General features: G+C 40.1%; 1 protein-coding gene across 2 annotated transcripts in view; it reads right to left on the minus strand.

Moving 5' to 3' along the window:
* Positions 1-26923, minus strand: part of col4a2 (collagen, type IV, alpha 2) — a 147619-nt gene that overhangs the window by 65654 nt on the left and 55042 nt on the right. The window lies entirely within an intron of this gene.

The following is a 26923-nucleotide window of genomic DNA, read 5'->3' on the forward strand; positions in this document are numbered from 1 at the left end:
AGGCCATTTGGCCCTTCGAGCCTGCCCCGCCATTCAATCATGGCTGATCTTCTAATCTAACTCCAGCTAATAACCTAATCCTGCCTTATCTCCATATCCCTTAATCCCTTTTGCAATAAGAAATCTATCTATCTCAGTCTTGAATATGTTCAAGGACTGAGCGTCAACAGCCCTTTGGGGTAGCGAGTTCCATGCATTCACCACCCTTTGAGTGAACAAGTTCTTCCTCAACTCAGTGCGAAAGGGCTGGCCTCTGATTTTAAGGTTATGACCCCTGGTTTTAGTTTCTCCAACCAGGGGAAACAATCTCCCACTATCTACACTATCATGCCCTTTGGTGATCTTATAGGTTTCTATAAGATCCCCTCTAATTCTTCTATATTCTAGAGAATATATGAAAGTTCTAGTTCTTATATGAAAGTTGCTATTCTTGATTAGTCTGACCTTATCTGCTACCTCTCCTGATGTAATTAGCATTGCATGCTTGTAAATCAAACTTCAATATTTATATAGTTTAATAATAATAATCCTTGCATTTAATATACAACAACAAGCAACAACAACTTACACTTTTATAGTGCCCTCCATGCAGGGTATCATCTCAAAGTGCTTCACATATAGTGCCTTATCACATCATTGAGATGTGTCAAAGCACTTCACAGAATATACTGTAAAGTGGTTTGACTGTATTTTGTGGGCAAAATGCGGCAACTTGTTTACATACAGTCCCACTTACATCCATGGAGTGAGTAACTAATTTTCCTTTGGGGATTGTTGACCAGAACACCAGGAGAAACTCCCTCTCTTTTCAGATAGTGGCATGGTATCTTTAACATCCACCTGAACGGACCGGACCTCAGTATAATGTCTTAGCCCAAGGATGGCATCTCTGACAATGCAACACATCCCCATCACCACATTGGAGTGTCAGCTTAAACTATATGATTCCAAGTCCTGATGTGGCGAGAATGCTACCACTGAGCCAGGCTTACATGTTTGAAGTATTGATTTATTCTGTATATAATGGGATTTCTATTTAAAAAGGAGTTTTCCTATCATAAACAAGGAATAAATGTGTCCATCTTTTTAGCGATCATGGATGCTAAACACCATTTACTGATGACTTGGACAAAATTCTAAGTAAGCGCTTTGCATCCATGTCACCCCATCAAGAGGCAGTGACAGCAGGACAGCAAGAGGAAAAGTTAGCTGAAGTAATTCTTTCCTTTAGATGCCAGGGCTTGGGCAGGAATGATGTTCTGTCCTTGCAGCCTTCTCTACGCTGTCAACATTGCTGATTCGAGTGAGGTGACTATGAGAATTGTTCGTAAAAGGTAGTTCTTCCTTATGCTTCCACACACCCTCTCGCTCCCTCCCCTCCCCCCATCATAAGGAAACTTTGCTGCGAACCAGCAAGTTTGGCACTGGGGCTCGTCAAAGATCAAATGTCACTTAGCCTGGAATTCAAAACTGTTATCCAACATCCAAGTCTTTTCACTCTACCACTAGAGAAACCAAATCTATAACAGCTTTTTAACACATTATATGTGCTTTTCAAGTTTAATCATGCTATCTATGCTATCTATTATGAATGGATGACCCTTGCTTTTCCCACGGAAAACTATTCTGTGTTTGGCATCTGGTACAGGCCAGATGTGATGTTGAGATACTGATGTAAAGCTCAGTGTGACCTCCAGAGAATTTGCCAAAATTACAATAATCACTTTAATCCAAACAGGTGCTTTTTATGGCTTCTAATTCCACTGAGAAAAACTGCTGTGTTCGTTGTAAATCGGCACCAAACCTTTTGTTAGCAATACTGATTTGAAATGGATTAGTGAAATTGTACAATATTTATTTCACAGTTAATTCAAAACAAACCAAAAGACATTCTGATCCACTTACAATTCTTGGGAATGGATTTTCTTTACTTTTAAATAAATCAACTGCTATAATGTATACAGACTTTGCTGAACACTTTTTTAAAGAAACATTTTGAACACAATATCTTGTTATGTAATATATTAATACCGTTGGTAATACAGTTTGTAAAACGTCAGAGTACAGACTGAAAAATAATGATTTAATATTTTAATTATACCTCACCTACTGGTGCAATATCAACTGCATTTTTAGAGCAAATATGAGCAAGGAGACAAAAGTTAATATTGCTCATTTACAGTGGAGTGGACTAAGGAAGGCAGAGATCTGTGCATGCACCTTAAATCCTTACGCTGAACAGATGGCCTTTGAATTCCAGCAAGATGAGTGGACTATTTGCTTGAGTCCGTAGCGAACATGGAGCATTGCCTGACACCAATGCCTGTGATGAACTGATCAATCAGTGGATAGAACGAAATCAGTAAGCTGTCCCAATCTCTATTCTTTGCTCATTAACAGAACCAAGTGAAGATCTCCTTGCTTAATATCTTAAGTCTATATTTAATGGAAATGCATATTAGCTGCTGCTAGTTTTATTTTTTTACACATGCTAATATGTTCTCCACGTTGCTACACAATGTGGAGCCTTTCTAAGTGAGAAACGCTGTTGTGTAAATGTTTCAAAGTCATCAAAAAGAACTGTGGAAAACCAGCTTTCAATTTGGGCTGAATTGAAACATTTTCCAAAATTTTGCATGATCCTAAATTTTTTAAATCTTAAGATACGACCATGAGAATTTTTGGAGTTGAGCGAGGTTGGGAAGGGGGTAGGTAGAGAATTCTTGTAGCTGAACTAGTTCCAGGAGGACATGCTTGGCAAGAGAATCAAATCAACCCTCTATGGTGGTCTCACTAGTCTGGTTCCTAAAAGAGGGTCTGCAGTACTCCAGGGCACTGCTAATAATGGCCCAGCCAGCCTGGCTCATTGCCAGGTCCTCGAGGAGCAGATTAGTCCCTGGTGTCAGGAATTCTTCTCACTTAGCTTCTGTTAACCCTGCAAGCCAAAGCTAATGGATAGGGTAGTCCTAGCTGGACAAGTAGTGGGAAGCTTGACAGACAGTGCTTTCAATGGCAAATTATGCAAATTTAACTGATCAAATTCCAGCATACCCCAATGCACACTCTGGTGTCCCCAAGCCTTGGCTCTTGCCAACCACTGTGCAGAATGTGTAGCAGGGTGTGCCCCACAGGGAGAGAATGCACATTTCATTCCAGACATAGGAACTCCCATGTGCAAGTGGCAAACATATGTAGAACTCTCTGTCTGGTTTGAATATTCTTAAGCCTGGAGATGGGATCCTGAATATTTTAGGGCCCTGGCTGACTAAAAGAAACAAGGTAGGTCTTTTTATCTCACAGCAAGAGATGATCCTTCAGTCATAATGAGGGAAATCAGGTAGACTAGAGAATTTTGAGACCTTTAATTATGAATCGCTTCCGAGTGAGAAAATCAAAGGAGAAAAGCATGACTGAGGCTGCTCTAATGCTGAGTTGTTTTCAAGGAGTTTCAGTACATCAGATCCAATTATAGAGCCACATTATTACAAAAGTGATCTGTACATGTTTAGCAAATTGGCTATTTTGTAATAATAAAATTAAGACATTCAGTTTCTTTCTGGCCTTTTTAAGAACTACCCGTTAAACTGACTTCCAAATTGCGAATTAAATTTTAAGCTTTTTCTAAAATTCTGTATGATGCTTAGTTAAGACAGTGGTATTAAAGCTAGGATCAGGCTATATTTTCAAGCCTGCATGTCATAATTATTTCCTCAAATCTGTTTTGAAACATCACATTTCAGCCCGATGGAAAAGTTAGCTGAAGTAAAACTACACACAAGACCCTGGCTCCTGTACTTCTACAACAACAACTTGTATTTATATAGCGCCCTTCAAATGGGGTAGCATCCCGCAGAGCTACATTTTAACCCTGGTGAATACTCTCAGTTTTTAGGAATAAAGTGAATATTATCTTATTATTATTGTAAGTGCAATTGTGCTTTAAAGCCACCCTACTCAAATCCATTGCTGCCCAGCTGTTCCTTTTCAAATCATCTGATTGGAGTTTGATTTAAGGCACCTAAGTTTGACTTCCAAGACACTAAAGGCAGCCTGAGCCAAGTTACACTCGTCATTGCCTTCCCCCAGACCAAAGTTCACTTGAATTCTTTGGAGATGATAGTAGACAAGTTAAATATACAGTGCTTTAGTACTGAGGTCTGATTTGAATTACCGAGTACAAGTTATCAAGCATCATCTCATGAGAAGTCCCCAAGGCTCTATTCATTAAAATTTATGAAACATACATGATCAAGAGTCACTGAATTCCACTTAGTTCTGCACAGAACTCTGTCTGAACTTGGGGCCTGATCTTCACATTGCTTTATAGCCCATTAAAATGTATAGAATTTTCCATTGGGCAAAAGCATCAAAAAGTCTATATTTGGTCACTTGATCCATGACTGTCTGGAGGACACTGCTGTGCACAATTGGCTGCCGAGCGGCACCCACAAAAGCATACAGTCAATTCACTTTACAGTATAATCTGTGAAGACCTTTGAGACGTCTAGAAGACGTGATAAAGCGTTATATGAAATGCAAGTATTATTATTTACTTGGTGTACAATCAACAACAACAAAATTACATTTATATAGCGCCTTTCATGTCGGGAGGACATCCCAAGGTGCTGGACAGACAGAGTTACAGGCCCGAGCTGGGAGTCGGAGTCGGGGAGGGTGGAGGGCGGGGGGTGGTAGGGGGAGCAGGGAGATTGAAAGCACGGTCGAAGAGCAGGGTCTTGAAATGGGTCTTGAAGGTGGCAAGGAGGGGCCGAGGCAGAGGGACTACGGGATGGAGTTCCAGAGGGTGAGGGCAGAGTGGTGGAAGGCCCTCTTGCTAATAATGGAGCGAGAGAGGCGGGTGACGTGAAGCAGGAAGGAGTCCACTGAGTGGAGGGAGCGAGCATGATCGTAGGGGGTTAGGAGGTCACAGAGGTAGGGGGGAACAAGACCGTGGAAGGCTTTGAAGGTGAGGATCAGGATCTTGAACTGTATCCTCTGTGTGATGGGAAGCCAGTGGAGTCGGGCGAGGATAATAATAATAATAATAATAATCCTTGCATTTGATATAGCGCTTTTCACGTCAGGAGGACGTCCCAAAGCGCTTCACAGAACACACTGTAAAGTGAATTGACTGTATATTTGTGGGCGAACGCGGCAGCCAATTGCGCACAGCAATGTCCCACAAACAGTCGTAGATTGAAAATGACCAATTTATTATTGTTTTTGGTTTTTGGAGGGATTATTATTAGGCTCTGTGTGGAGTAAGGAAACTTGCCCAAGGTTTCGCCCTGCCTGGAATTGAACTCAGGTCTCTCACTTGCAAAGCGAGTGCTCTAACCACTGAGCTACAGGACTCCACCACAGGATAGGGGTGATAGGGTCGCAGAGCCTAGTGCGGTAGAGGACACGGGCTGCAGAGTTCTGGATGATCTGCAGCCTGTGGAGGGAGGAGTTGGGGAGGCCGACAAGCATTGAGTTTGCATAGTCGAGCATCGATGTAATAAAAGCATGCATGAGGGTCTTGGCAGCCTGCGGTGTGAGACAGTGGCAGAGCCGGACGACGTTGCGGAGGTGGGGGAAGGCAGAGCGGGTCATGGCGCAGATGTAGTAGAAAGGACAGTTGAGGGTCAAACAAGACTCCAAGGTTCTGGACTGGCTTAGGAAAGTGGAGTGAAGCAGTACAATTTACACTTATAAAGTGTCCTTCATGTCAGGAGGATGTCTCAAAGCACTTCACATCAAGCTGTCAGGTGGGAGTTGAAGAGGGTGGGGAGGAAAAAGATGACTAAAAGTCTAATAGCTGCAAGATGAAAGTTTGTTCTTTACATCAGTGAGTACAGTACTTATTTTACTTGTACACTCCAGATACCAGCTGTAGCAATTATGGAGAGAAAAGATTTAGTGATCAAAGATTAGTTGTTTAATCTTGACGATACATGGTCCATGAAAGGCACCAAATCATATTCCATGGTTCGCATTGACTCCTGTGTGTACAATATATGTATTTTATGTTAGCCACTTAACTTGCCTGTCTACCACAGCAGAGGGAGTCATGGAGAGTGGAATGAAAGGGTTGAGTACCTAATACTTGGTTGACTAGTTATTCAGATGGGTACACAGAGGGTTGTGAAGATGTAGAATGCTCTGCCCAGGAAATCTGCAGAGGCGGAATCAATGGGTGTGCTTAAAAGAGAGATAGAAAGATAATTGGGGAATAGATGTATAAAGGGGTCTGACAAAAAGGTAGAGCATTGGGATTAAAAGATCCACCAAGATAAAACGGTGGACTAATAAACTAGTGAAACAGACTCAATGGTCTCCTTCCTGTTTTCCTATGAAAACAGGAACAAGTGTCATCTATCTTATATGTGATGCAGCAGTGTTCTGCATAAACAGATATCTGCAACCAGTTATTTCAAACACATTTGCTTCTGAGGTTAGCTCTGCAGTGCTCTGTTATATAACTCCTATGATGTCTATGTTGACTGGCAGAATCACAGCTGGACTATGTCATCTTGCAGCTGTGAGGCCCTTTGGCTGTCATTTCGGGACCTCTTAATTGGAGATTTAAGTACAATAATTTGTGTTACTAAATACTGGAATGCAGCATAGTTTAATAAACTGATTTTGGAATCGCAAAAAAAATGTTGAGCTCCAGCTGAGGAGTGCTTGGAAAATTGTATAAAGTATTATTGAAAAAAACAGACCCACATTTTCCTCAAGACATACAGATGTTGCAAATGGTAGAATTCAAAGAAATACTAATAATCATAGAAATCTATTCAATCTAAGACGCACAAAGCCACACGTGCACGATGGATTACAACTGTAGCAGTGTCACTAGGCCTCTGGCCTCTTTTGCGTTGAATGCAATGGTCTTTCTGTTGATTGGCACTCACATGAATCAGCATTAATTTTGGTTGTGGAGTGTGGAACATTGGGTGGAAAGCCTCTGTGATGTTAGGTTAAGCATGGCATCTCGGTGTGCTCTTTTGCAGGTAGCTATAGAGAGAAGGTAGGACCTACCCCATGTGGTGCAAACTTAATGTCAAGGCGACCATCTCCAAGGGCCTGCAATGGCATCTTAATAATAAGCCAGTATTGCTAATGGTAGGGATCACACTGAATCCTACACTGAGATGCAGAATGTAAATATTGATACCATATTCCACAAAATGCAGAGTTGGCTTTTCACTGATTAGTTGTATATTTTTTCAGTATTCTTCCAACCTTGTGTTTAACATGTGACTAATTATAAAACTTTCAGATTTATTTTGCTGGAGGAAGAGAACAGCAAAAACTATTTTCCTTAAACCTCTCAGTTAGTTGAGGGGATTTTGCTCAGATCCTCTGAAGAGAAATTAAAGCTGATGAAGCGAATTAAAACCCGCTTCCGTTTGCTTATACTAAACACATGAAATATAAAAGAACAATTCAAATAAATGTATATTTTAAATTAGCTGATAATATAAATAGAATTTTCATTGACTAATGGTGGATACTATTTTTATCCTACTCATGAGAAAGGTGACATTACCGCAGATGAGACATATGGTCAGCTTCACTCTGGGGATAGAAATAATATTTAACATCCACAACTGAATATTCTCAAAGTCACAGTGATATTTTCCATGTTCTTCTGTTACACACAGAGGAAAAGGCTGGACTGGAGGATGCACAACATCTGATTGCAATGTTCTATACATCCTAAGTTTAAATGGTCTTTTGGGATTACTGTGCCTCTATTGAGTGGGGTTTCCAAGGACCTCAGCTAAAGGTTACTCTGAAGAATGTGGGAATACAGTGGGAGTACAGTTTTATCATACAGTGAGAAAGAGGCTCACAGAGAGTTCACTTGGACGTAGAGCATTTGATAGCAATGTGACTTTCAGAAATACCTAATATAATGCAGCTTTGCAACCGTAGACATTGTAGACTTTGATATGTTTCTTTCATTGAAATGTATTAGTTTACAATACAATACATCTTACATAGCACCTTTCACATTGGGAGGTCAACTGAACCCACTTAATAAGCACTTAATAAGCACTTAATATCTCTGCAATATTGCCAGACTCCGCCTCACCCCTCAGGCTGCCGAAACCTTCACCCACGCATTTGTCACATCAAGGCTCAATTATGGAAACTCCCTTCTTATCGGCCTTCCCAACTCTTCCCTTCACAAGCTGCAGATCATCCAAAACTCTGCAGCTCGTGTACTCTCACGCACCAGGCTTTGCGACCCCATCACTCCCACCCTCGCCTGACTCCACTGGGTCCCCATCCCCCAGAGGATCAAGTTCAAGATCCTTGTCCTCACCTTTAAGGCCATCCATGGCCTTACCCCTCCTACCTCTCTGACCTGCTGACTCCCTACCAACCTGCCCGCTCCCTCCATTCATCAGGCTCTGGCTGCTCCATGTCTCCCGCCCGACCCTCCCTACCATCGGTGGCCGGGCTTTCAGCCTCTCTGCCCCCACAATATGGAACTCCATCCCACAGTCCCTTCGCCTCGCTTCCTCCCTTGCCTCCTTCAAGGTCGGTGCCTTTGGTCTCCTCCCACCTCTCTGCCTTCCCTCACCCCTACACCACCCCTCCTCCATGCTCGGGCTCTGACACCTGACTGTTCAGCGCTTTGGGATGTGCTCCCGTCGTGAAAGGCGCTCTGTAAATGTAATTTTGTTGTTGTCGTTGTAAGCATCGCTGGCTACCTGAACCAAAGATGTGTGTGTGTGTGTGGGGGCAGAGCAGATAACCAAAAGCATCCTCAGAGGGCAGGTCTTGAGGCACGCTTTCAATGGGTGGAGGGAGGGGGCAAGCTGGAGGGATTCTGGGATGGAGTTCCAGTAGGCGGGTGCACAATGTCTGAAAGCTCGCTCACCAATGGCGGTGGGTTAAGGCAGGGGACATGAAGCAGGCTGAGAAATTGAAGGAGGCAATTCAGTTCACCAACTTTATTCTGCCAATTTATTAGATTATGACAGATCCTTTAATTCTATTTTTCCACTTTATCTCTATGCCAATTAATATTTTTTCATTGTACCTGCAAACTAGATGTTAATGATTTATGGTCTTAAATACCTAGATCGCTTTATTCATCTACCCTTCTAATATTCCAATTCTTCTCCATTCATTATTGTGTCAGAATTGTACGATTTCATACTTTGCCATGTTAAACTACATTTGCCACAGTATTGCCTAATCACTTAATCAGTCTATGTTCCTTTACAATTTTCTGTTTCTTCACAATTTATGATACCTCGCAGTTTGCTGTCAACAGCACATTTAGAAACAGTTGCCTCTATTCCTATATACAGGTTATTTTGCTCACACAGAGAGAAAGTTTACCTGAACTTGAGTCAAACTCTGAAACTAAGGGTGCGATGTGATAATTATTACTGATGATAATTAGTACATCACATGATAATTACCATATCACATACGACATTTTTCCTCATAATCGCCACATTTCTTTAGGAATTAATGTATTTCTAGAATTCTAGGGCGATCGATTCAACTATATCTCTTTACAAGTGTGTCTAAACTTAGACTTCCCATTTCACAAATCCCAACTTGATGCTTTCTTAAAGCCTCCAATAAACATTAGGAGATCTCCAGCACATAACTCTCAAAAACATCAGTAATAGTAAACAGCATAGTCTGTAACTGAGGTATTTAACATAATGTTTCTCTGAATGTTTTATTCTGACGTATGCACCATGGTCTGATTACAATAGATGGGCTTGTAATGTTTAAATAACTAAGAAAACATCAAGGACTCTGCTCAGAAACACGGCCAAGTTATCACCGCAATTCAGTACAAGTGAGTCAATGGACTGTGGGGGAGACACGGATGTCTGTTATTCTGGCCACAGCTGCTTTGATCTCATCGTACAGCAAAAGGTCATTTGCTAATGGAATGCTGAGAAATGAATTTATATTTATAAAACCATGAAGTCAGTGTCTGTTAAAATTTGCTCAATGGTACTGCTTTTTAAGATTTAGATTTGCTTTCAGAACTGAAAGATTCCTGTAAAAGTCATTGTATGAAAGGATGCATAAGACGTTAGAACGAAAGGTCACAAGTGTAGAGTTGCAAAGGGCAATTTCAGGACAGATATCAGGAAGCTTTTCTTTACCCAGAAGGTAATTAATGACTGGAACAGATTGCCAGGAGGGTGGTTAAGGCCAGGCCACTGAACTCATTTAAAATTCAGCTTCATGCTGTGATGGGAGGACAGTGGGTTGGGTACCCTGGAGACATGAGATCAAATGGGCCGAACGATCGATCTTCTTCATCCAAATTGATCTTGTGATATGTGACCCATGACTACATTCACTAAGAAATCACTCCATTCACAATACAGTCTGAGCATCATGTTGTGTGGGAGCTTGCCCTAAAATCTGATTAGGGTGCAAAAAACTTTTCGAAGTCCAGGATACGTTGCATTTTTTACATGAGTGGATTTGTTGCTAAAACTATTTTAGAATTAAAGAGTCAGAGTGAAACTTCTATTCCATTCATAGCTCTGCACTAAAATGTACAACTAAATTTTAATGTGAGAATTAGATTGACTCACTTGCTGATCAATACTACAAACTATAATTCTGTTAACATAGGTTGTTAATTATATAAGTAAGAGCATCTATAATTCTCTCTGTACACATATATTTACCCAACTCATATAATATACATGTGTTTACACAACTCACATAATATACATGTATTTACACAATTCATATAATAGACCCCAATGGATTATTTTCAAGCACATTGATAGTTATTATGTAATCAAACATGGTAACCAATCTGTTTCAGCACCATTGCACAAACAGCAATGAGATGAATGATCAACTTTATCTGTTGAGGAGCAGAAAGGTTGTTGAGAGAGGAATATTGATCAGGAAAACAGGAGAATTTCTTACTGTTCTTCAAAACAGTACCATAGTATCTTTACTGTGAAGTGAGTGATCGATTTGTCTGGGGGATTGTCGGCTGGGACAAACTCCCTTATCTTTTTTAATAGGAACTCGTAGAGTCTGGACTGACTCTCCAATGCAATGCTGAGGATATGCTGTGTTGCTGAAGTACCATTCTCTGGATGGAGATGATGACTGAGGCCCTGTCTGATTGAGCAGTAACTTCTTTGAGATGTCCTCCATAGCACTACTCAAAAAGAGAAAGGAATTTCTCCCAGTATCCCGGCGAACAATGACCTAAAATAAAATTGCTATTCACAAATTGGTTGCTGTGTTTACCTACAATGTATACAGTCACTTTCCAGTAAAACCTATGAAGAGTTTGAAGACATTCTCCTGCCATGATAAGGCAGTATATAAATTGCAAGGATTATTTATTATAACCAAGAGAACTGCGTCAACATTCCCACAAAAGCCATAGCTCCTATATAAGGATTGCTTGTGTAACTCTGATTCAAGCATACAATTCCAATGTAGCAGATCATCCCATTATTTAGAATTACTGACTCTGGCATAACCTATAAATGTATAAATCCTGTTTTAAGACTGCAATTGTTTGTGTTATCTTGTTCAACATATGGAATATAGTCTCCAACATCGGTCATTTATTGCACAGTAAAAATAAGCTAGATTTTATTTAATAAATAGCAAGGTTATAGCATGAGGGATTAAAGGTACTATCATAAATATTAGTTTTTATTAGTCTACAGTTATCCTGATTCCAAGGACAACAAGCCTTAACATTTTGGTATTTGGCAAAATTCAATTGCAACAAATTAAAGGGAGCATTGTCTTCCTGAAAATGTGCTTGACAAGCATACATTGTTTTGTTTACAACACATAATAGATGGGTGAACTTGCCTCATGTTGAAGTGCTTCGCCCATGTGCATGCATGCGTGTGAGAAGCTTTGGAACTCATTCCCCCAATCCTTCTGCCTTGCCCCCTCCTTATCCTCTTTTAGATCATGGCTGAAGACCTTCCTCTTTGACCATCTGTACGGTCACCTGCTCCCTCCCCCCAGCTCGACGCCAGCCTCCGCCACTGTTAAGTCCTCCACGACTCTGCCCCACGTAAAGGGCGTTATATAAATGCAAGTTGTTGTGTGTTGTCAGTGGGTTAAAAATTAACACTGGGTTTGTCCCTCTCGATTAAAGAAAACTGCCAATTATTTTTTTATGAAGACAGCACCGCTTTAAAACTGTGCAATTATACCCTATATGCATTTGGATTTCTTAAAAACTTCCTCCTGCTTTTGCTGCAGCCGATTTCCAGTGTTACTGAGGTTAACAGGCTGAACAGACAGCAGGTGGGTGGAGGCTAAAATAGTCTGAAGCTGCATCACCTGCCATGCATTCAGAACAACAGCTTCCTAAGCAACTACATTGTGGGACTGTCTGCCATTAAAGAGGAAAAAAACTGCTCGACTGGAAACCACAGAAGATCAAACAGAATAACTGAGTGGAAGCTGGGAAGCCCAGCAAAGGAATGTAAGGAAACCAGTGAAGTAACCAAGAAAAAAACCCACAATTACCTCAGATGAGAATGAAAAAGAATAATATGAATAGCAAAGCCACAGCAAAATAAAGTCAAAATAAGGCATATTCGTCACAATATGAGGGCGTTGACCGGAATGGAAGATGAAAGAGTTTGGCCAATTTGTTCTATACAGTAGCCAGTTGAGTGCAAACCACTGTGTTTTATTGATGGGATCACTGCTGAGCACAAATTGGCTGCCACATTTGCATACAAGCACACAGACACTCATCTTTACAGTATATCATGTGAAGTGTTTTGAGACTTTCCTTTGACATGAATGTATCAAATGTAAGAATTATTATTGATATCTGATTTCTGGTGATACAATGGCAAGTACACAATCATATTCCTTTATGGTTGGGATGAGAGAGGTCAATCTCTGGAGGCTTATTGGGGAGTTGCTAATATTGCTGAACTGGTTGGAGAGAGGTCGAAGGGTAAATTGGTTGCTGACATTGCTGTTCTAAATAATCAGCTCCTTTTTTCTCTTGTGATAATATGGGAGGAGGGGTAGGGGGGAAGAGTGTGTGTTCTCAATGAATTTCTCTCTATTGCAACTGTATGGATCCCCTACAATGTTCTTCTACTCCTTTCCCACTCCATGATAATCTATTAGATTTGTTACTATCTCCATACTCCTTAATTTAAAGTATCATCAACATCCTTTTAGATGAAGCACCAAAAANGACAACTTTACAAACTGCTGTCACTGGATTTCAAGGGTAAGATGTAGACTTGGATTATTAGTTGACCAAAGTAGTAGTTTTAAAAGGGATCCAAGTCTGAAGGACTTAAATTTAATTTAAATTAAACTTAAATGTATTATCTCTAGTTACTGACTAGCCAACTGATGAAAATAATTTCTCCCTATTTATCTTAGCAAAACCCTTCATACCCTTATAACTTCTATCAGGTCGCTTCACAATTTTCTTTGTTCTCGTCAAAAATCCTCTTGTTCCTCATGTAAAAAAGTGCTGGATTTGCAGCCAGTGAAATATAATTAAATTAGTAGAGGATAGAAACCTACCATGAGGTGGCTGTGGAATCTGAGGATGCAGCCAAGATCTTACAGATAGAGCTCAACAGGTCAAACTGTACAGTGCTCTGGTTAGGTTGCATCTGAAATACTGTGTTCATTTTGGGTTACCACAATATACGGGGGCATCCATGCCCTGGAAGCAGTGAAGAGGACAGCAACAGCTGGAACAAGTTACCAGAAAATGTGGTTAAAGCAAGGACTGGATTCATTTAAGAAACAGTAATGGGAATATTCAAGGGTTAGTATTCTTGAAGGATGAAATTAAATAGGCCAAAGGTTCTTCATCATCCAATTCTCTCTCATTATTCTGTGAAAATTGCACCAAATGGTCTATCTCCTGTTCGTGTTTAAATTACGTACTTTAACTCTTAAATCTTATGCCTGCATTAAAATTCATTCTCTAATATCATCAGAGCTGAACACAATCCACTTATTGTGTGAGGGGAGCTCATGATGCTCATCTGAGGATAATATTGAGCAATGCTTTTATCCATAAATAGCCTGCAGTACTTTGTAAACAAATACAGCATACAGATTTCATAACAAAATTTCCATGAAATGTTTTGGCTAAATTGAACTTATATATTTTTATTTTATTTTGTCCTTTTCCCTCCCTTCAGTCTCCTCCGGGTAGAAATTCTACTTGGATCTGGATTTAATAATAATACTTGCATTGATATAGTGCCTTATCACATCATCACAGAGGCTCAAAGTGCTTCACAAGATATATTGTAAAGTGGATTGACTGTATTTTGTAGACAAAACCCAGATTTACTCTATTAAGAGCCACCTTTGCCCCCTTAGCTTACCCCCTAACTTGGGCTACTTGTCAGTTATGTGAAGCATTTGGAGATGTCCATCTGATCTGAAAGCAATATGCAAATATAAATTGTTGTTTATGTCTTATCCGTAGTTTCAGAGCATAGAAATTCTTAAATACAGCCTTAACTTTGAAGCTGTTTTTCTGTTTTCAGAAAACTGACTTCAAAGTTAAGACTAAATTCAACAACTTACCAAATTCTGGCCAATCTAAAATGCCACATAAATCCAACAACAACAACAACAACAACAACAAGATTCCATTTATAAAGCGCCTTTCACGTCAGGAGGACGTCCCAAGGCGCTGCACAGTTGGGTCATGACCCGAGCAGGGGGGAAATGGTCAGGGTGAGGGGAGGGAAGGGAGGGAGCGAGGAGGGGGAAATGGTGAGGGGAGGGAAGGGAGGGAGCGAGGAGGGGGAAGAGAGTCGAGAGGGGGGCTGAAGGCTCGGTCAAATAGAGTAAATGTAGGCAGAATCTTACTCCACTCATGTTGTATCTTAGTAAAAGTTTCTAGGTTTTGCAGGATCTTTCCCAAAGTTGGCTGTTAGCAAGAATAGACTCTGATGAATCACTCTTTTATTTTCACCAAACATTCTTTGTTTCGATGGCAATGCTGAGATTGGGAACACATCCTGGAAGAAGTGGTGGGTGTGAGCTTTTTTCTAATAATCCTGCACCAATGCACTAAACCAATGTGCTATTTAAATTAGTGCTAAAAGCTGAGAAAAGCAGCTATTAGTTCAAATTTCTGTATATCCATTCATTTTAAGCCTTCTTTCATGATGCCAAGTCTGATCCTGTCCTCACTCACTGTCAACAAACACCTTTCAATTGAGGTCACTGGACAGTGATCAAGAGCAGGAAGCATCAACCTCATGCACTTAAATATTTCAATTAAAGTTTACTTTTGTTGAGAAAAAGTTTTGATTTCCAAAAGAAAACCGTGATCACTTGCTCACGCTTTTTGGAACTTCGTCCAGAGATCTGTTGCCTTATCCCCTCCCCCGCCCCGTCTTCAAATTCCAACTTATGACTCATCTCTTCAGCCTTGCTTCCAATATGTCAGCAATGAGTTACATCGTTGGTGCTTTTTGCAGCAATAGAAATTAATTGCATCTTTAAACTGTATATTGGCAGCTATTGAGAAACTTGGATAGAAGGGGAATGTGGTGCATTCCATTCATTTTCAGAAATTGCTAAACTTTAAAAAGATGTACATATTTAGGAAACACCAGTTCCACAAAGGACTCAGAATTTTGCACTCTTTCCTTATAAGGCTGAAAGATTTCTAATATTAATGGCTCAAATTGATCTGCACTTTCTTCCATTTGAGTACTTTGAACAAATGTTTGCTCAAATTAACCTTGATTATTATTTTACTGCTGTCTCCCAGGACTCGCTGCAGCAGCTGCTTTCCTCTGTTAAACTGCTCCGTGTAGTTTAGACGTCACTGTTCAGCTCATCAAAATACCTGTCTAGTACCAGATAAGATTAGAGAGTATGTGTGTTCTTTTTGGGGGGAGGAATATTTCTTGTGGATACAGGATTGCGGTGGGGGGGGGGTGATAATCAGTAAACTTAAGAATTCTCAAATTTCTCATGGTCTTAACCAAAACACAACAGTCTTAAGATTTCTGATTATTTTGGAAAATTCTTAATTTATTCTTAATTTCAAAATCATTTCCCCCAGTTATGCGGAAAAACAACTTTCCAAATCAGACCGACTTCAAACATTTTCCAAAATTCTGCACATTAAGCCAATGAGTAATTTAACACCTTAGATGTTATCATCATTTGTACCTATGAGATAGCACTAATTTCAGATTCCTTGTGCAGGGGAGGAAAATACCCAGTGGCAGGATCTAGTTATATTAGACCATTATTCCATTGGATGCATTGAAACCTGAATGGGTTGAAAATATGTTTCACTGTCAGAGGATGGGGGAGGAAGCCATCTGTGGTTGAAGTTGAGCAAGCCAAGCTGAATACAACGTGAAAATAAAGACATTCCCAAGTCTCCTGTGGCTTCAAGTGGCTGGAGATGTGTTTTGACAGGAGAACTAGTTATTTTCAATCCAATTTCTCCCCTCTTCTCCTGAAGGTGATCACCAAACCCACCAATTGATTTCCTGAGTGTCAACTGCTTTCTAGTATCTAGGCACCTAGTTGCCAGCCTAGGCAGTGAGTGGCGGTAATCCCCTCCCCAAGTCCATTACTCAAATTTGCTCATTATTCTGTGAACTTTTTGCAGTTCCATCAATGCCATCAATATAGGTGATGATCTATACATGGTAAGTTTAGTGCAGATTCACTCTGCAGGTAGTTAGATGACTTTGAAATATAACCTCATATTTCATTAGCTTTGTTGATAATAGATTCACATTGACTGGAAACCTTCAGTGAGTGACCATATCTCCCTTGTCACAGAATTATATAAAAAAATCAACACAAGAAGAGGCCATTCAGATCATTGAGATAGCTCCTTAATTTGGGATAAATTATTTTAATTCCTGCTCTCCCTCTCTCTCTCCCATTTTATATTGTTCATCTTCAAAACTTTTTTCAATCTCAGCCTTACGAGCCACAATGCTTCTCATATTCTAATAATTCCCTGCATGCAAATCTTTTTTCTAACCCCCCCTTATCTCTTCCGATGACAATTTACCTTTAAACCATGTACCTGAATGTTCTCAATCATTCCATTATGTGCCACCTTATCAAATGCCTCTGAAAATGTAATCGTTACAAAATCCATATGTATCTCCATTACCCTATCTATGCATGGATTTCTTAGAAAAACTTAACTTAATTTTAGTGGCTTCTGGTTCAATCCTTTCCTTTCTTTGATACTGTATTTCTTCACAAGTCTGCATTGTTGTTAATTGCACCCTGTATACTTTATAATAAAAATAATAATCCTTGTGTTTGATATAGCGCCTTATCATGTCTTGGGAGACATCTCAAAGCACTTCACAGAATATACTGTAAAGTGAATTGATTGTATATTTTGTGGGTGAAATGTGGCAGGCAATTGCACACAGGCAGTGTCCCACAAATAGTTGTGGATTGAGTGACCAATTTATTATTATTTTTTTATGACACAAAACAGAGCGACAGACATGTTGTATGGACACATGTACCTCACTGCAGGGCAAGATCTCATGCGTTCAGAGTTGTGAAGGATAATTTAGGATGCCAGAAAGTATTATTTAAACAGAGTCCAATCAACAACTTGAACAGGTAACCAGGAACAGTAGTTGAGGCCAGGTCATTGGACTCAGCGCTCCGAGACACTATGCTGTGTGAAGAGTGCTATATAACTGTAAGTTGTTATTAACTCATCTGAGGTACAGCTTGAAGCTGTAATGAGAAGACAGTAGGATTGGTATTCTGGTAGGAAGAGTAGGTCAAACTTCTTTTGTAAGCCACATTAGGTTAACAAGGTCACATCTGCAGTGTTTCTTTCAGTAAGATAAACTGCCCCAGTCCATTTTATATTCTTGTACAGCTGGTTCTGGTGCCATGTCATATTAATGTTCAGTAGAATGAAATATTAGCAAAAACAGCACAATTTCAGGCGCTGATTCATCCTGTTTCCACGTATTCTTTGTTCTGAAATGATATCCACTGTATTGAAAAGAACAGCCTGGGCATTAACTCCATTTATATTGGCTGACTTACAAGTAGCTGAGTTCATTTAGACAAGGTTGGAGACCTGAGAACAAAAGGGTCTGTGCAGATCTCCACACACCGGAATGAGCCAAAATATACTGCAAGTTTTACTGTTGTGATTTGGAAGACTTCCTTTCAATGTATGCTAACCATATGCAGATCATAGTTGACATGGCTGACCACAGCATGACCACTTCTGGATCCAGTTGTGTCTTGCAGGTAGAGTGAGCACTTTCTACTCAAATTTCATCATTGGCTAACATTTCCAAAATAACCTACGGCGAGGATTGACCTACAGTACTTCCTGTTCGCATACAAGAGTTTTTGACTTGCATACCCCTAAATAACCATCAACAATATTTCTTCAGTTTTGCAGATTACGTGAAACAATACCATTGTTACAATTCTCAGAAACAAAAGTTATGTGCGGCAGCATGGAAACAGCTGTACAAACTTGCACATGTTAGACGTTCCTGTGTCACCATCAGTTTGGGCTTACAGCCTGCGTCTATGAAAAGCAACCCCCTCCGCACAGCTCAGATCAGATCAGTTCCTGAGCTTCTCAGTTTCAGAGTACTTTCAGAAGGTACAAGCTACTCGTACATCAATGGAAAAGTGTTGTTCTTATCTGTGAGTCTTATGCGATTCTTTACTCCCATCTTCGTCAACAATTTCAAAAGATTAAAAATGAACAAACATCTTTGTTTTCTTGGAATTCGTAAATTTCTGATATTTGGTTTCTTTAGTCGATTAAGATCATGAATTCTTCTATCCTGCTCATTTAAATTGTAAGATTAGCAAGGCCAACTGGACTGAGTGAGAATGTTTGGATCAGCCTGTCCACTGTTATCTGCTTTCCTCCTTTCACATATTTGAAACCCAAAATATCTGTGCAATCGCAGGCTTCTTTGGTTATGTGAATAATCCACTGCATTGCAGTAACATCATGAAAAAACAGTTAGCAGGAATTCACAGTGAAACATTAGGGAGCAATTTCTTGAATGGGAGAAGATACACATAATCTATTTCGAAACATAAAGAGGCAAACTCGATACATCACTATTGGAATCAGCATATTTTAACATTTTTAATCTTCAAAACATCATGAAATCTGACCTATTCCCACATTTCCTCTCCAAGTCTGTGGACAGTCTCATTCTCAGCATTCCCATGAGAGGCAATTGAGTCCCTGAAGGACGTGCTGCCCTCAGTATTAAAATATTGAGTAAACTTTGATGAATCTGAGGAACATAGTTTTATTTACAAGGTCCTGAACTTTGTGCAACGAGGTTGAATCAATCTTCAATCACTGAACTGGAGCTGAACTGATCACAGCTTGGTAGATCTACCACAGTCTTGTTGCTCTATCCCTGATTCCCTTTTGCTACATTGTAAAAACAAACAGTTGAGAAGGCATAACATTTATGTATATTTAGTATGAACAAATAATAATAATAATAATAATCCTTGCATTTGATATAGCGCTTTTCACGTCGGGAAGACGTCCCAAAGCGCTTCACAGAACATACTGCAAAGTGAATTGACTGTATATTTGTGGGCGAACGCGGCAGCCAATTGCGCACAGCAATGTCCCACAAACAGTCGTAGATTGAAAATGACCAATTTATTATTGTTTTTGGTTTTGGAGGGATTATTATTAGGCTCTGTGTGGAGTAAGGAAACTTGCCCAAATACGGAGTAAATCAGAGAACTGATGTAAAAAGAGCACATTGAATGCAGCACAAGAGTAAATCTTCATGCAAGGTATTATCTGAATATACCAGGTTTCCAAAGAAATATAGTATTCGTTGCTAGCGAATCATCATGATCAGTAATGAACCCGGTACAAAATGAGTCTTTTAGGGCAGTTTTTTCTGATCCATGTGATTGATCTTTGCAGTGAACTCACTGCTATGGATGAATGCTATGGAAGAAATCTACTGCTCCCTTTTAGAATCCCTGTGTGCTCATAAATAACTATAATTATATTTTCAATTATAACAACAACAACAAGATTCCATTTATTGAGCACCTTTCACGTCGGGAGGACGTCCCAAGGCGCTGTACAGTTGGGTCAGGACCCGAGCAGGGAGGAAATGGTCAGGGTGAGGGGAGGGAAGGGAGGGAGCGAGGAAGAGGTAGGGAGTCGAGAGGGGAGCTGAAGGCACGGTCAAAGAGAAAGGTCTTGAGACCGGCCTTGAAGGAAGAAAGGGAAGAAGCAAGGCGAAGGCACTGGGGTATGGAGTTCCAGAGCCTCGGGGCTGAGAGGCTGAAGGCCCGGCCACCGATGGTTGGTGCGGGGGATGTGGAGCAGACCGGAGCCAGAGGAACGGAGGGTACGGGCAGGTAGGTAGGGGGATAGTAGGTCGGAGAGGTAGGAGGGAGCAAGGCCGTGAATGGCTTTGTAGGTGAGGGTGAGGATCTTGAATTCGATAACTAAATAATTAAATAACGTGTCATTCCAAATATAAAATTAAAATAAAATTAAACATGTAAATTGTAATGCCACAATTTCCTGAATGAAACAGAATGGTGTTCAACTCACATCAGTGAGTACCCTACATTGGAGCCCACAGTAGAATACTCATTTAGTTGTCTTTTGTTGTGAAAGGATCTCTAAATAATTGACTGACTTTAGGACTGTTTTGTGTGGCAATATAAAGTACTGATTTGTCCCATTGAGCACAACTAAGTGACTTTGTGTCAGACTTACCACATACACTAGATAGTAATAAAATAAATTGCCGGTTTGCCTCACTTGGTAGTATTCTCACCTCTGGATAAGATAAATACTGCTAATAATAATCTTTGCATTTGATATAATGCCTTTCACATTGGGAGGGTGTCTTAAAGTGATTTACCGGAATGTGTAGTGACTAGGTATTTGCTAGGCGTAGAATATTATGTTTTTATGCTCCACACAAAGTCTTGAGCTTGTATTGTAAGGTGACAAGGATTGATTGGCTTATTGTAGGCAGGAAGAGTATGAGTCTCACCAGATATTGGCTAAAAAATGTAGTAAAACAAATCAATAAATGAAGTGTTTAGAATTTCTATTACTTAGAGGGTTATTAGGATATGGAATGGCCAAATGGTGACCAAATGTTCAATGTAAAACTCTAAATAAGTACAGGGAAAAGGCAGGTAGCTCTTACAGAGAGGCACGGGCATGATGGACCGAATGGTCTCCTCCTATGCTAAAAAAATTCTAATTCTATTTTATTATATCAAACACTGGTCCTTGAAACAAGTGGCACACAGAGGAAAGTCGTCAGACTTATTTACATTGCCGTTTACTAAGCTGTATAGTTAGAGTGTTGGTCTGGGAATCAGCCCACATTCCGCGATACAACGCTTTATACTACAAGCACTCGCCTTGTTTTTACAATATACTGGATAATTGTTATGTAAACACATTTCAAATCCAGAATTAAAAAGTTAAAAAATTATTAATAGTGGAAAATGAGATTCAAGGCTGTTTCTCGCTCAAAGGTGCAAAGAATAGGACAAGAATAAATTGTGCCCCATGACTGTTGATCATACCTGGTATCTTCGGGAGAGAAAAGAGAACACAGAAAAATAGCTAAACTAAGTATTTTAGAAATAAAGAACAACTGGTAATGCTGGATATCAGAGATTCAAAACCCAGAGTCTTAGCTTACACTATGTGCACAATTTTGAAAGTATTAAATTTAGCAACAGATTCTCTACAGTTCCTTTTAAGATTTGCAGAAAATTGACTTTAAAAATGAAGCTGAATTTAAGGCATCTCCGAAATTTTGCACACTCTTAAAATTTAAGACAATAATCGTAAGGCTAAGACGGTGAGTAATTTCAGCCTCTGAGGGAAAAATCTAAAATATTTGAGATCTGAAACTGAAATGCACAATAGGTCAATCATCTTCTGAAAGAGCAAGACAGGTTAACACATCAGGTGTGACTCTTCATTGGAACTGATGAATTCATGAAAACATATTTCAGATTTTTTTTAAGGTTGAGGTGGTAATGCCAATATTGATTGAATACCATATTCACAGTTCCCAGCACATCCACTGGTGAGAGAAAGCAGCATCTTTCTTGCCTGGTAAGCCAAAATCTTGGTTAAGGTCTAATAACTCTGCACGAGTCTTGTCTTTCAATGAGCCCAACACATATGGTTGCCACTTCTAAACAAACCTTGTGTTTGAAAGGAGGAAGTTACTGTGCAGTCTAGTTGAAAACTGGTGAGGCATTTTAAAGTTACTGAGTTAATAATAAGTTAATAATTTACTTCTCACAGTTAGAAAGACTTTACCAACATTTCGAAGAAAAGGTCAATAAGGAAAGAAAGAGGGAAATATCTGTAAACCATCAAAGATGAACCCAAAAAGAAGAAAAATATATAGCCAAAAAAGAAACGCATTGGAGAGAGAGCATTAATGATTAATTTGGTGTAACAGGAATATTTAAATGTAGCAGGTATGCAGAAATAGCAAAAAATGAAAGAGGAAAAAGCAACAGTGGAATACTAGAATATAAAGTATTGCAAAACCAACAAAGTGGGGTATCTGCTCCCTACTCCCTCTCAACAGCTGGAAGTCAAAGATCACATAGCTGAGTCATTCTACAAACAGTTCAAAGTGCTCCCACATAGATCAAGACTTCTCTGATAACATTGTATAGTCTTATCAGCATGGTTCCTCTTTGGACACACAGAAGGGATGTCTGTACTATAGTTCTCAAGATAAGGTTATTCCCAATGGCTATTATCTGCTAACACTTCAGTGTTCTGCAACACCATTAACATTACAACTGAGTATTTTGGATTCATCTTGAATTGACATCTGTTTTGAATCAAACTTCACAGCCTAAATTCCCTCTACTGCAGGACTGGGGTTAAAACTCCCATATCCTGACACTAGCTCCAAAACAGCTCTGAAGCAAACAAATTAGGTTATGATTGGTGCTAAGACCACAACTTAAATCACTGCCAAGTTGCTGCTCTGCCTGAGTTACACAACAAAGTGTTGGATATGTAATTCATAGCCTACTTCCTTCCACAATTTGTGTTTGCTGGGTTTACACTGCAGCAGTGTCACCAGCCCTGCCTTCAGGGACTGTGCTACAAACAGAAATTAGATGTTGCTGCTTCCTCCAAAGGAGCGCTTTACTACATCCTGTGATGGCTGCTCTATCCAGTCCTGGATTCAGCAGCCCCAAAACTGATGCAAAAATGAGCAATATAGCCTGCCATCGGTTATGGTTGTGGGCAGGCTAAGAAGTCGTTCCACCTGTTCAGGTCAGCGAGCCCATTACTGAGCAATGGGGAAGGTCTGAGTCCACTGACTAAAGTCTGATACTCAACTTGTAACAACAGATGGGAAGCAGGGTTAGTTGTTTCTGTGTCTCTGCTTGTGCTGTGGGTGGGGCTTGTAGCGTGAAATGGTACAGATTTCACAGCAGCCCAGTATGTCCTCAAAAGATGCTGGAGATTATTTGAACACCAGTGTCAGCTGATATTGCTTGGAGCTTTGTTGGGAGCTTATCTCCTATAAGAAAAGCTAGAGACTTTGGGGCAAACACTGCAGTTTCCAAATCTTAAGGAATCACAAATAGCTTCCACAACACTCATAATGTCGCATCTGGTGTATGGTTCCTTACTCAATGGTTGTCCGTTAGTGTCACGCCCATATGGTCATCCCTCAAGTGTGAGCCAAGACAGGAAGTGTTGGCAGGTTATGTGCTTATGGAAGACACAGCATAACAGCCCATCCCAATCTGCTCTCACCAGATGTCATCCACATGTGCTTTCCAGCATGGGTCACTGAATATTAATTTGGAACCATACTCTGGTTGATTTTCTCCCTCCCTAACAAAGGATGCTTAAATCATGCATAGTTCCCTCTGACACTGTCCTAGCTGAGTTTAGTTAAATTATCACAGACCAGAGATTAAACTTTGGACCTTCCCACAGTGTATGGTTCAGTTGGCAAATTATCTAGGGAGTTTGACGTTGAGGCATCGGGGAATTTAAACATAAGAAAGCACCCGAGGAACTAGAGTTACACTGGGAATAGCTTTTACTTATCATTGTCCTTTCAGAGAGGCTAAAAAAGCACTTGAATGGGAAATCTGTATAATAAACAGCACAAGCTCAGAATATCAGTACCGTGGAGATACTACAGTATTAACCCATTTTAGGAAAAGGTGGACTTCTTATCAAAACTGAAGTATTTTAAAACCTAATTTTTTGACATATCAATAAATTCTCTTTCAGGGGATAACAGGAGCCCAAACAAACATAAGAACATAGGAATTGCTAGATGAGAAAAGATCAAGGTCTATCTAGTTCGCCTTCTACCATTCTAGTAGTCACATGTTACCATAGTAAAAATAACACTAACCCTTGCATTTGATATAGCACTTTTCACGTCTTCTAGACGTCTCAAAGTGCTTCACAGAATATACTATAAAGTGAATTGATTGTATATTTTGTGGGAGAAACGTGGCAGCCAATTGCACACAGCAGTGTCCCACAAACAGTTGTGGATTGAGTGACCAATTTATTATTATTATTATTATTTGTTTACAAAACAGAGCAAAAGACATGTTGTATGGGCACATGTACCTCACTGCAGGGCAAGACCTCATGGGTGCAGAGTTGTGAAGGATAGTTAAGGATACTAGAAAGTATTTATTTAAACAGAGCCCAATCAAATTGAATTGACTGTATATTTTGTGGGTGAAACGCAATGTCTGACAAACAGTCTTGGATTGAATGATCAAATTTTTTTTTGTTATAGGGATTATTATCCATGACAAAGCGATCCGCCAATCGACTAACAACCGGGTTCCTACTTACTGCTAGGTAAACAGAGGTGTGTGGAGGAAGGAAACTTGCTCAACGTTTCGTTCTGCCAGGAATAGAACCCAAGTCTCTCGCTTGCGAGGCTCTAACTGAGTTATCTGTTTCTCGCAAGCATACTACACTTGTCGTATGTCATGACTTAAATTACTCATGTGCTGTATCCAAAAATATTATTTTCTGAAAGAAATCTATCTAATCTGTATTTGAATAAATCAATACTTTCTGCTTCCACCGTCTCCCAAGGGAGTCTGTTCCATAGATTTAACAATGAGGAATTTCACTCCCAGATACTATGGTAAACAATGAAAGATTCCAAAAATTTAGAACATTCAGAATATGGAGAAAGAACAGGGGAATGAGATTCCAGTAGATAACACCAGGAGGGGAGGTCACAGCAACACAGACATCATAGGCCAAACACACTGCTGCGTTGTAAACAATCTACGAGTTTGTGAAATGAAATGAAATTCTGCTGATACTGAAAGCTTCGGACTTCAAATCTTGTTCTTTGTTCAGCTGGGTGTCTGACACATACAGAAACCCATCACCATGCTTAAGAGTATCGAAACCAAGGTGAGATTTCCCTGCATCCCACCTACACATGGAAATTCCAGAGATAGAATTTTGGAATTGAATGCCCACTCTCTCCCTGGAGGGAAGCATCCTGCTTACCTAATTCCGGAAAGTATTAGGCACAGGTTGGCAAGATCCAAGACTTGGGGACCCCAGAGTGTGCGTTGGGGTACCACTGGAGTCTAACTGCAGAGCCTGCCATTGATATTGCTGTCTGGCAAGCTTTCCCGCTGCTTGTCCAACTAGGACCACCCTACCCATTAGGGCTTTGGGTTGCAGGGTTAACTGGAGCTGAGTGGGATGACTCCCTGCCCCCAGTGACTGGTCTGCCTTGCAGGTCCTGCCGATTAGCCAGGGTGGCTGGGCTATCATCAGCAGTGACCTGTAATACTGCAGATCCGCCTGGCTCAGAAACCGCAGTACTGAGACCGCCACAGAGGGCTGGCGTGATTCTGATATTCTGTTGCCAGATGTATCACTTTGGAGCCAGTTCAGCTCCAAGAAGATCCCGCTTTAAATCACCACCAGAAAAAGCTCATGTTAGCTTCACAATTGAACTTTGGGTCACAGTCACCACCTCTCTCCCTTCTGCCTACCTCCTCTTCTCCCCTTGGTCTCTAAAAGTAGTTTAAACAGCATGTATTGTTACTCTTGGATTTTGCTCAGCATTGGTAAAGAGGAGCTCAGATGTGGAAGATGTACATTTGATTTCTCATCGAGGCTGAGTTGGCTACCCTCAGCTGATGTGGAAAAGTGCTACAGAGAAGCATCAAAAATTTGAAGTCAACTATATGGAGAAAAGAAGAGATGCCAGTAAAGCCTCCTGTGGCACCCCACTAATTCCCTTCCACCATCCAGACCAGACCAATAATATGCTGCGAATATTTTCCTCCTTGTTGATATGTTTGTTTTGTCAATCTTTAAATAATTAACCATGAACGATAAATTGGGGTTCGACACAGAGCTAGATGAGTGGAATCAGAAAGGATCCGTTCATTTTGTCCAGCCAGACTATTTGAAATTGTAACAGGAAACTATCATTTCTGAAGAACCCCAGCTGAACAGGCAAAGGTTCAAGAGTCTGCTAAACAGATTATTATCTGGAGTCTGAATTTCAGTTTTATTGTCTCAGGATCTACTTGACGGTGAAAGGCTCATAACATTTCATTCAGTGTTAGATCAGGTATTGGGCTTCCAAAATATTCAGCTTTAATGTACGAGTAGGTCTGATATGTGTACTTGTCTAAGTATGTGCATGTGTACTTATTTGTTCAGGAATGTGTGATATGTGTGAGTATGCTTATTCATGTCAGGCATTCATTTTTTGATTATGGTCCATGAATGCAAGAAAAATAATATAACATTATTCTTTTCAATAATGTGATAGTGTTTAAAAGAGAAGAAATGATTATTAGTGTATGTAAGTGCGGTGATTTGAATATTTTCATTTGA

The sequence above is a fragment of the Callorhinchus milii genome, unplaced genomic scaffold, assembly GCF_018977255.1.
Source record: "Callorhinchus milii isolate IMCB2004 unplaced genomic scaffold, IMCB_Cmil_1.0 Scaffold4, whole genome shotgun sequence".
NCBI classification, from domain to species: domain Eukaryota; kingdom Metazoa; phylum Chordata; class Chondrichthyes; order Chimaeriformes; family Callorhinchidae; genus Callorhinchus; species Callorhinchus milii.